Here is a 9,590-nt window from a genome sequence, read left to right as displayed (position 1 = left end):
TTTCTATAGTATTCGCGAAGGGTTTCCTTCTCCTGCTGCTTGCAGAGGGATAACTCAGCGAGGGCGTATGTATTGGGTCGGTACCCTTGAAAGTTGAGCAGGAACTTGTCACGAAGCCCTTTCTAGGACTCGATGGACAATGGCGGTAACCTGATGTACCAAGTCAAGGCCGAGCCTTCGAGTGCGATGGTGAAGGACTTGGCCATGGTGGTGTCATCCCCTCCGGATGATGCGACGATGATCTGGTAACTCATGATGTACTGAGCCAGGTCGGTGCTGTCGTTGTATTTGGGGTAGGTGCCGGCCCTGAAGTTGGTGGGCCAGGGTGATGCTTGGAGCTGCGGAGACAGGGCTTCGCTCGTCGAGATAGTTCATCCCCTAGAAAGCGGCAGCTGGTGGAATGAAGGGGCCGCGTTGGAGTTGGAATGGGTCTCCGGCTTGAATGTATTGCTGGATAGGCGCTGGCGGTGCGGGGGGCGCGCTGCAAGTTGTATTAGCCTTCACCTTGCATGAGCGTGATCTCTTGTTCTAGCTCCCGAGCTCTCTGCTCCTCATCTTGTATCATCTGACGCACCTTGGCTTGCATGGTGACTCGTTGGCGATTGGCTTCGAGGATTTCTTTCTGCTTCTGCGAGTGGTTGTTTTTGATGCGCAGAGCTCGCAGCTTTAGCTGGTCTTTGGCTGAGATGTCGATGACTTTGTCGTCCTCTATGGTGTCTTCGCCCTCTAGCGGGGCGAAGCCTGGTGGTGGTGCTTATGGTGCGCCCTCGGAACTACAGGTGCGTACAGTGCCGTCGGGGGTGGGGTGGTCCTAGCGCTGTCTCTTGCTGTTGACAGCGTCATCTTTGAAGGCCTCTTGGGGGGTGTCCGCGAGGGCCTTGCCTTTCTTCTCTGCCAGTAGCGCTGCCTTCGCCGCGTCGTCAATGGATGGGGCAGCCTTCGAATTTTCTCTCTTGGGGGCCATCGCGGGTTGTTTTTTCGAAGCACGAACGGTGGGCGCCAAATGTTGGAACCTTCCCTCCAAGACAGGTCGATCCAACGGGAAAGTAAGGATAGGGTTTGCAAAGCTTAACACCGAATGCCAAAAGCTTCGTTAATATCCCTGTGCCTGAGCATAGTACAGGGGTATTTATAGGTACTCGAGGGGCCGCCTGTCCTTGTCAAAGACATTTAGACCCTCGAGTACCCAGTTTATCCCCGGAATATTCCCACGAGGGGAGGTTACAGACATTCATTATGGTAAACCTTATTACAGACACGGCCCTTATCACACCTGTCCACGCGGGGCCCATCTCTATGGGCCGAATCACACATGGGCCTCCCCTGGTGGTGGGGGAGCGGGAGGTCTGTAGACTTTGGCAGGGCCTTCGTCATGTCACACGAGAGCGAAGGGGGTCGAATAGGCCTCCATCTGGCGGCGCCCTCGGCCTATTCTGGCGGTTCTGTGGATTCAGCCTTCGTCTGCGCAAGGAGAGGACAAAGTCAGAGAGCGAAGGCTGGCGTGTTCACCTTCACCCCAACATGCGGGTTTTATCTAGTGGCTTTGTGAAAATGTCCGCTAATTGATCTTCCAATCTCACTCCTTCTAAAATAATGTCTCCTTTAGGAACATGATCTCTAAGGAAGTGATGATGGATATCAATGTGCTTGGTGCGAGAGTGTTGTATAGGATTATTAGCAATTTTAACAGCATTCTCATTGTCACACAACAAAGGTACCTTTTCTAGAACTACACCATAGTCTAGAAGAGTTTGTTTCATATAAAGAATTTGTGTGCAACAAGCACCCACGGTAATGTATTCCGCTTCGGCGGTTGACAAGGCAACACTATTTTGCTCCTTATATGTCCATGAAACTAGTGATCTCCCAAGCAAATGGCATCCCCGGATGTACTTTTTCTATCAATTTTGCAACTGGCATAATCCGAATCGGAATAGCCAATTAAATCAAAAGTAGCTCCTTTGGGATACCAAAGGCCAACACTTGGGGTGTGCTTAAGATACCTAAGAATTCTTTTGACAGCGCGAAGATGAGCTTTCTTAGGATTTGCTTGAAATCGAGCACACATATAGACATTAAACATGATATCGGGCCTAGATGCGGTAAGATACAATAAACTACCAATCATGGAACGGTAGAGAGTTTGATCATTCAGGTTACCTCCCTCATCTAGGTCGAGATGTCCATTGGTAGGCATGGGTGTCTTGATTGTTTTGCACTTCTCCATGTTGAATCTTTTCAACAAGTCTTTGGTATACTTCTCTTGTGAGAGGAAGTTACCATCTTTCATTTGCTTGACTTGAAAGCCAAGGAAGTATGTCAGCTCACCAATCATAGACATCTCGAACTCCTTCGACATCAACTCACCAAATTCCTTGCAATGATAATCATTTGTCGAGCCAAAGATTATATCATCAACATAAACTTGACAAATGAAAATATCACCGTTATGTTTCTTTGTGAATAAAGTTGTTTCGATGGTCTCGATCTTGAAGCCCTTTTCGATGAGGAAGTCATGAAGGCGCTCATACTAAGCCCTTGGAGCTTGCTTTAGCCCATATAGCGCCTTGGACAACCTGTAAGCATGGTTAGAATATCTAGGGTCTTCAAACGCGGGTGGTTGCTCAACATATACAAGTTCATTTATGAATCCATTTAAAAATTCACTTTTTACATCCATTTGATAAAGCTTTATGTCATATGCAAGTAGGATACGGATGGCTTCAAGTCAAGCAACCGGAGCAAAGGTCTTTCCAAAATCTAAGCCTTCAACTTGAGAGAAGCCCTTTGCAACAAGTCTTGCCTTGTTTCGCACAATCACACCTTGATCATCTTGTTTGTTTCTGAACACCCATTTTGTTCCAATGATCCTTGCATCTTGTGGAGGCTTCTCCAGGGTCTAAACTTGGTTGCGGGTGAAGTTGTTTAATTCTTCATGCATGGCATTCACCCAGTCCGGATCCTATAGCGCCTCATCTATACATGTAGGCTCAACACAAGAAACAAAAGAGTGATGTTCAATAAATGAAGCATGTTTATGAGAACGAGTGATAACCCCTTGTGAAGGACTCCTAATGATTTGATCTTGTGGGTGTGCTTGAAGTAGTGATGAGTTTCTCTTCTCAACCACTTGGGAAGAAGGTCTTGGAGCATCAACATCTTTAGCTTGTACCCTTGCTTGTTCATGAGAGACAAATGTATCTTCATTTGCATGCCTCTCATCTTTATCATCATCATGTGGTACATTTGATGAAGAAGGCATGTCAATATTTTGCACCTCTTCTACATATTATTTTGGTTTGATGGCTCCAATTGGCATGTTCTTCATGGCTTCCCTAAGTGGCTCATCACCTACATCATCAAGATTTTCAAGTGCTCCTTGGGAGCCATTAGTCTCATCAAACTCCACATCATATGTTTCTTCTACCACGCCAGTGGCATGATTGAATACTCAATATGCTTTGGATTTTGATGAATAACCAAGTAGAAAACCAATATCACAACGTCTTTGAAACTTCCCTAGGTGATGGCATTTCTTGTAGATGTAGCATTTGCATCCAAACACCCAAAAGAAGGAGACGTCTGGCTTTTTCCCATTAAGCAGTTCATAGGGAGTCTTCTCAAGTAACCGGTGAGGAAATAGCCTGTTTGATGCATAACATGCAGTGTTGACAGCTTCAGCTCAAAACCTCTATGGTGTGTTATACTCATCTATCATTGTTCTTGCAAGAGTGATCAAGGTCTTGTTCTTCCTTTCAACAACTCCATTCTGTTGAGGTGTATATGTTGCTGAAACTTCATGCTTGATCCCAATCTCGTCACAATATTCATGTATGTTGGTGTTGTCAAATTCTTTTCCATTATCACTTCTAATCTTCTTGATCTTGCAATCAAATTCATTTTGAGCCTTCTTGGCAAACTTCTTGAATATAGATGCAACTTCAGACTTATCATGGAGAAAGAACACCCAAGTGTATATTGAAAAGTCATCAACAATAACCAGACAGTAGAGGTTGCCACTAGCACTAGCATAAGTTGTTGGTCCAAATAGATCCATGTGAAGCAGTTCCAGTGGCCTTGATGTTGACATAAAAGCTTTTGTAGGATGTGTGTTAGCAACTTGCTTTCCAGCTTGACATGCACTACAAGGCTTGTCCTTTTCAAATACAACATCCTTTAGTCCTCTATCCATGTCCTTCTTTAGTACTTTCTTGAGTGTGCTCATTCCAACATGTGCAATCCTTCTATGCCATAGCCATCCAAGTGATGCTTTGGTAAAGAGGCAAGTTCTTAAGTTTGCATCTTTAGAGTTGAAATCCACTAAGTAGAGATTGTTGTATCTAAATCCTTTGAACACCATTGACTCATCATCCATTTTTGACAGAACAACCTCTGTAGGAGTGAATAAGCATTGAAGGCCATGATCACAAAGTTGACCTACTGATAGTAAGTTGAAGCTCAAAGGTGCAACCAAGAGAACATTTGAAATTGAAAGATCATTTGAGATAGCCACCTTGCCATCCTTGAACTTTTCCCTTTGAATTATCCCCAAAAGTGATTTTATCTTGTCCATCAACATTCTCATCAAGTGAGGTGAACATCTGTGGGTTGCCAGTCATATGTTGAGTGCATCCATTGTCAATAACCCAATGACTCCCACCAGTCTTGTAGTTCACCTACATCAACAGATAAATCAAGCTTCAATTTTGAGGACCCTGTTTTGCATAGGACCAGTGACTTTCTCAATCAAAGACTTTGCAACCCAAATTTGTCTAGGTCTACTCTTGCTTGGTGGACCTAGGAATGTAACTTTGACTTTTCCATTTGCTACTTTTCTTAGGACATAATGAGCATTGAAAGCAAATGGTCTTGAGTGCTTTGCCAAGGGAGTTGGTGGTTTGGCTTTGCAGTTGTGAGCAAAATGTCCTTCTTTTCCACACTCAAAGCATTTGATAGGCTTATGAGTCTGTTTTGCCTTGTATTGATTTGTTGCTTTCTTTTGCATAAAAGAATTATATCCAATACCACTCTTGTTGTTTTTCATAACAGTGTTCATGAGCAACTCATTTTGAAGGTATTGGCCTTTGTTGAACTTTTGCACACTTGTGGAAAGATGTTCATTTTCATTCTTAAGTTCCTTGACCTCATTTCTAAGCCTTTCATTGTCCACTGCCAACTCGTTGTTAAAGTCTTTGCTCTCTATGGCAACCTTTCCTCTAGTAGTTGCATCAGTCAAATATCTCTTCAATTTCTGGTTGTCTAATGTCAAGACTTCAATTTTTTCAGTCAATTCATCATGAAGACTAGTTTGATCATCTTGGCTCAAATCATCACATGAGGTTGCTACATCAATCTTAATAGCAGGGTTAATAGCCTCATGTGTATTGCAAGATAAAAGCTCATTTGCAACAAGAAGATTATCATGGTCAATTTTAATTTTTGTATACTCCTCCTTAATTTTTACAAGTCTATCTTTCAACTCCCTATTTGTTTCATTTAATTTGTCACACTTATCCTTAGCATCTTTTAGGGAGGATTTAAGCTCATTTATAGTGGATGACATAGTTTTGTTTTCTTCTTTCATCTCATCACTAGCTTTTACAACTATGTCATATTTGGCAGTTAAAAATCATTTTCATCTTTTAACTCATCACATTTAGCCTTTGACTTCCTAATGATTTGAGTGTATTCCTTAAGCAAGTCAGCTAATTCATCATAGGAAGGTGAAGCAAATTCATCATCACTATCACTATCACTATCATCAATAATATCATTATCAATTTGTACCTTTCGTTCACCTTTAGCCATGAGGCATAGGTGAGAAGTGGATGAGGGTGATGGTGGTGGTGAAGAGAAGTTACCAGCGATGGCGGCAACTTTTTCATCATTTTCTTCTTCACTTGAAGAAGACCCGCTTAAGGACTCAATGTCAGTGAGCCAGTCACCAACAATGTATGCCTTTCCATTTTTCTTTTTATGGAATCTTTTGTGCTTCCCATCCTTTCTCTTGAAGAATTTATTTTCCCTTTTCTCATCATCACTGTCATCATCTTTCTTGCCCTTGAACTTGTTCTTCTTGGGCTTGTTGCATTGATGAGCAAGATGACCAAGCTCTCCACAATTGTAGCAGTCCATTTCAGAGATGAGCTTTCTTTTACTGGAGAAAAACTTCTTTCTTGAGTCAAACTTGATGCCTTCTCTATTGAGCTTTTTCAACATTTTGGTGGTCTTTCTCACCATCAAAGCAATGTTAGCATCAAGATCATCATCACTTGATGATTTCTCCTCAATTTGCACTTTAGCTTTTCCTTTTCTTTTCTTGATTGGCTTTGTTAGCCAAGTCTTTTCTCTTGGAAGATGACTCATCCTTGTCATTTATGTGCATGTACATTTCATGAGCATTGATCTTTCCCAATATTTGTGTAGGAGTAGCAACTGAAAGATCCATCTAATGTAGTACTGTGACAATGTGTCCATATTTGTCAATTGGAAGGACATTGAGAATCTTCCTCACAACGTCCGGTTGTGAAATTTGGGTGAGCCCCAAGCCATTTACTTCCTCTACAAGAATGTTAAGACGTGAGTACATAGCATTTGCATTTTCATTTGCAAGCATCTCAAAATAATTTAATTTTCTCATTGCAATATCATATCTCTCCTCACGCTCACTTCTAGTCCCTTCATGTAGAGCACAAATATCCATCCACAAATCATGCCTTAGCATTCCACTTTTTATAAGTAAACTCTTCTCCTACAAGATTTGTGGGATCTCTTGGTTCGGGGAACCCTTGTGTGGTGGCTTTATAGACACTAATGTCTATAGCCTCTAAATAAGCTTCCATATGAATTTTCCAATATGGAAAATCGTCACCATCAAAAACGGGAGGAGGTCCATCCCCGCCGGACATCGCTCTCTAGCGGTTAAGCTAATCTAAGAGCAACAAGGCTCTGATACCAATTGAAAGAATCATGATGCCCAAGAGGGGGTGAATTGGGCTTTTCTAAAAATCAACAACAGTTAAACCCTAAGCAAGAGCCCAACTTCACCCAACAACTAAACCCATAAGGAGACGACGATCCAGCAACCCCAAAGTTGACTGGGAGACGATGGCCTAGACCTCTCACGAACTCGTCACAACATCCTCCATGCGCCTCATCCTGCGGTACCTATTCTTGACCTGTGTGGGGGTCTGAGACAGCAAGAGTGAGCTCACATACGTTCATCGCTCAACAAGTTGTGGGGAATAATGTGCATGAACTCACCAAAGGTGGTATCTCACATGAAGTGTAAGGCTTACCAAAGAGGATGGTTGAAGCTGAGCATTACTTTTAAAGTTGGTCAAAATTTTATTAGCAATTACTAAGTATAAGTAAATACCAACCCAATTAAGTAGTAGAACAAAAGTGATAACAACACCCGCAATGCAATGCATATGACAAATTGAATTTAGTTCCATAAATTAATCATGTGAGGGTCCGAGCTGCTCATGACTTTGAGCACGGCTGATATACCAGATTTACACTCTGTAGAGGTTGTGCATTTTTACCCACAAGTCATGTTACCCATCTACCAAGGGATAGCTACTCCCATACACCTCTACCAAGGAAGCGAGGCAGGGTAACACTACGAGGCCTTTACAAAGTTCCACTAGCTTCAGAAACCTCGCTACAGTTTCTAGGAAGCTCCAATGCAGGGACCCCTCGCTTGACCGCCATTGCAGCAAAATCAACCCAAGGGCCTCCCTACACTGATCACTCCCCTACTTCCCTTGCCCTTTCGGGTAAGGTAGTCATCCACTAGCTTTCCTAATTAGTCAGTCAAGGGCGTCCCATACCACCCTTGTGGTAGCACTGTTTTCCTGGATGGTCGCTCCATGTTCCAATTAACATAATGATCTTATCATGAACAGTAAATGACCAACTGATAATAAAAGTATGATCATGAATAATGTGTATCTCCATACCCAAACCACATAAAGCAATTGCAAGTACTACCCAAAAAGTTCAGTGGTGATCAAGGTATAAAGATAGTCAAACTAGGGTAACCTAAAGGGTTCCATCAAAATTAACCTATGCAGATCATTATGATTAATAAGAACATGACTGCGTACAAAGAAGTGATCAAGGGCACAACTTCCCTGGGACTTGAGATTCCAGGTACCAACTTGCTCTTCAGGTGACTCATGACCTCACTGCTAAACGTAGCAATACAGACAAACATGGTATAGGAAAAATTAACATCACATCAAACATAAGTACAAGCTGAATAATAATGATCTACGCGAAGCTACGAGATCATGGGATCAAGAACTACTAAAATCAGAGTTACGGCTAAAGAATTAGGATTTATGGTAGATCTATGTGGTTAAACTATATTATAAATTGATTAGTATACACCATAAGAGAGAATATTCTATGAATAATTAATTCAACTTTTAATATTAATTATAACTTAACTAGAGATCATATTTTAATCAAACTATAATTATGGATAGGTTAACTTCGATTAGAGGAGTTAATCTATTAAACATAGGCTAGACAAATTTCTTATAATAAAAGTATGGGGTGTGATAAATGTTAGTGTCATACTGTATAGATGATATTATTATGAATCTAATGCAATTCGAACGGATCAATCGGAGTTACGATTCTCAAGTTACAATTTTTCGAAGTTATTAAATACCTAGCATAGAATAAATCAAAGGGAAAATTTTGATCTAGGTTTCATGACTAAATAGAGTTACTAGATGATAGACAATATCGAAACAAAATTAATGCAACTAGAACGGATTAAAAAGGATTTAAAACGAATTAGTTATGAATTAAATAGGTTTCTAAGGATTTAAAACGAATTAGTTATGAATTAAATAGGTTTCTAGAATTATTTTTATCTTAAAAACTATTTTCTTGTTGGTTTTATTAAATTTGCATGTTAATTGGACCGCGCGTACAAAAATGGGGAAGACCAGGGGCTATCTTATAAGAAACCAGGACCTAATGGTAATACTCTTAGCTCTAGTCGGGATTGTGGGTTAATTGGAGAAGAATACGAGGTCTCTTTAGCAAATAGGCCACGGCGAAGGGGTATTGGTAAATTCTGATCGTGTGATCCCGGATGGAGGGCTTGGATTAAAACGTGCCCACATCGAAGCGGTACGCCATGACCACCATCGAATCACGATCCGACGATCTGGGTTCAATGAAATCCTGAACAACCCCAGCCCTACGATCTGAGATCAACGATGACAGTTACCTTCAAATGAACAGTTATCTTCCTTCAAATCTGGACCGTTGCTTTAGATCCAACGGTGTAAAGCCCAAAATTGGTAGGAAAAAACAATAATAATAATAATGAAATAAATAAATAAATAAATTTAAGAATCGCGCTTTAGGGATTTTTGAAACCTTCTTGTATTTCTCATGCCTTTGAATGTTTAACTTCAAAAAGAAAAGAGGAAGGAAATTGTATTAAAGTCATTTACTATTGCTAGAATTAAATGGTGGGAAGAAGAATAAATAATAAATAAATAAAAATTTCAAAGAGCAAAAGTATTATTCAAGAGAGAATTATGAATTCAAAGTTCAAACAT

This window comes from Zea mays, chromosome 10, assembly GCF_902167145.1.
Source record: "Zea mays cultivar B73 chromosome 10, Zm-B73-REFERENCE-NAM-5.0, whole genome shotgun sequence".
In the NCBI taxonomy this organism is placed as follows: Eukaryota; Viridiplantae; Streptophyta; class Magnoliopsida; order Poales; family Poaceae; genus Zea; species Zea mays.
The sequence above is the reverse complement of the archived record's forward strand: the minus strand, read 5'-3'. Positions refer to the sequence as shown.